Below are 2,384 nucleotides of genomic sequence, written 5' to 3' on the forward strand. Positions count from 1 at the left end.
CAGGTTGATTTCTATTCTTCTCCCTAATTAGAACTACACAGGGATCACAGCAAATGTCTAAATGATATTGAATGCAATCACACAATACAGTACAAACAGACAAGGAGCCCATTTACAGAAAGGATATTTTTATGCATCTAATATCCCCAAATAAGAACAAAAAATGATAACTGTCACAAGGAAAAAAGAAACCTTTAGAGATATATCTGTATAAGCATATTTACATTTTAATTGGTTATGCTACAAACAGTTTCTGATGACTATATAAATTTACAGAAAGGACCTTATTTATGTGTAGTAAATTGATTTAGTTCTTTATCAAGGTACAGATCTTGATACAGAGTTTCTTGTTGACAGATATGCAGCCAGTTTGTCTCAAACATCATGGAGATAACTGTTTTATGATCTGTATGATCCCAGATCTATTTAAATTTCCAAGGTTGTCAATTGCCTGCTTCAGTGATACTGGATCACGTAAGTGTAATAGCAGGCAAGCTGCTACAAGACAAGATGACTCAAGTCCTCCATAACAATGTTTTAAGGTTTTCTGATTGTTTTCCAGACAGACTGCAAGGTCCTGCAGGATTCCACAACATTGGTCTATGTCAGGGGCATCTCCATCTGCGATAAGATGGTAGTAAGTGATAATTTCAGGCTGCTGAAAGAAATCTAAAATCTATTTTGACAGCTCTCCTCTGGAACGGAACACAAATATATCTTGCATAACATATTTCTTTAGTTCTTCCATGTCCTTTTGAAGATTTCTCCTAACATCGTTGAATTTACAACCCGGAAGAGAACATAAACCTAGAAACTGAGAACAATGAACAAGGCAAAAGGTTAGCTATGATAACTGAAATGAAGTCTGTTTATTCCTTCATCTGATGAGTCAAACTCACTCTACTACATTGTCCTGGGCACCTTCATCATCTCCACAACGAGGGTGTCTTATCCCTTACTTAAAAAAAAAATTTTCATCTTGATAACACATCTGTGCTAGTCCCTCTGGACCTATAAGATGCACCATTCACAAAAGCTTCGTTGTTCTGGGTGCATATTTTGGCTTCTCCATCCCCATCTGCATGCCCTGCTTCATGCAAAGGGGAATCCTCAAATTCATAACGAAGGTTCCCAGTTCAGTGTGTGTCCTGGATCCTGTGTCATAGGGTCTGGAGCAGCCAGAATTCATTGGTATCTAAGCCTAATTTGGCCACCGCATCCTGGAGAGCACACCTTCTCCTCATGCCCTTCCTGCTTGTAAGCTCCACATACAGACTGCCATCTCCCATTGGCACGCAGCTCTTTAAGGGAAAGGATTGCATTGTATTTTTACTTATCTTTCTATCCCCAAGGCTTAGCATAAGGCCTGACTATATTCAGCACAAAACAAATGCTCAAAATCACAGTTGCAGATGCATAAAATAGAATTACAGAGAAAATCCATAATGCTGACGTTCAGTTATCAAAATATGAAAAGAACCAATTTGCAGACTACAGTTTAAGGAGTCTCTGGCCTAGGATCATATACCCTAAAAAATCACAGCTCTTCCTAGCCCCATCTCCCCACTTCTGTCCACTTCTTGCTTCTGACTGAACAGAGGTCTAATCTAGGCACATAGAGCAGTTATTACCAGATTTGGAGGGGTGGCTGCTGAGGCACAGCTGCTGTTGTGTCCAGAGAATAAATCACTGCTTTCAGAGCAGCAACCACCTTATGACTGAGAGACACTGCTCCCTGGTTTGTGGGGATCTCCTCATGATCTACAAGACCACTTGTCCACGCTGTCTTCTCCATAAGAAAAGGAAAGTGAGTTCAGATGATTGCCAACCACCTGGAAAAGTGGGTCCATTTGTGTTCCATTTTTAGTATCACCAAACATTGACCTAAGAGGCCTGGGGACTAAAAGAAATTTAATAGTGCTGTGCAAACAATGACTGAAAAGAAAGAATGGCCCACCTGGCTGGAATCTCTCTAAGGAGACTTTAAACGCTCATCTCCCGCCTCACTCTGGAAATGCTTGGGTCCTCCTAAATCATCACTGATTAAATTACTTCTTCACTTTCCTTTTCCCTTCCTCTAAAAAGTCTTAAGTGTTTGAAATGAAAGCTCAACCTAACATTCTGAGGAAGCAGCATTTAGTGTCTAAAAAACTGATGCCTCCTGTCCTCAAATGATTTCTTGTGAAAGTATTTTTAAGGACTGAAATGCTTCAGACCTAGAAACCAGCATAGGTGAGCTCTATGTAAAGTGGTTGGCTGACTGCTCAGGGTTGCCGTGTCTAACATAGAGGACTTTACTGGGTGCCCAGTACCGAACACTCCACCTGGGCTGCAAAATGAACATATCAGAGTTTCTGTCTTGACTCAATGTTTTAAAAAGTAAG

The 2,384-nt window shown here is 40.3% G+C and overlaps 1 pseudogene; it reads right to left on the bottom strand.

The window, feature by feature from the left end:
- Nucleotides 1-318: 318 nt before the first annotated feature.
- Nucleotides 319-927, bottom strand: LOC140515839 (cyclin-dependent kinase inhibitor 3-like; annotated as a pseudogene).
- Nucleotides 928-2,384: the final 1,457 nt, after the last annotated feature.

Source organism: Notamacropus eugenii, chromosome X (genome assembly GCF_028372415.1).
Source record: "Notamacropus eugenii isolate mMacEug1 chromosome X, mMacEug1.pri_v2, whole genome shotgun sequence".
NCBI classification, from domain to species: Eukaryota; Metazoa; Chordata; class Mammalia; order Diprotodontia; family Macropodidae; genus Notamacropus; species Notamacropus eugenii.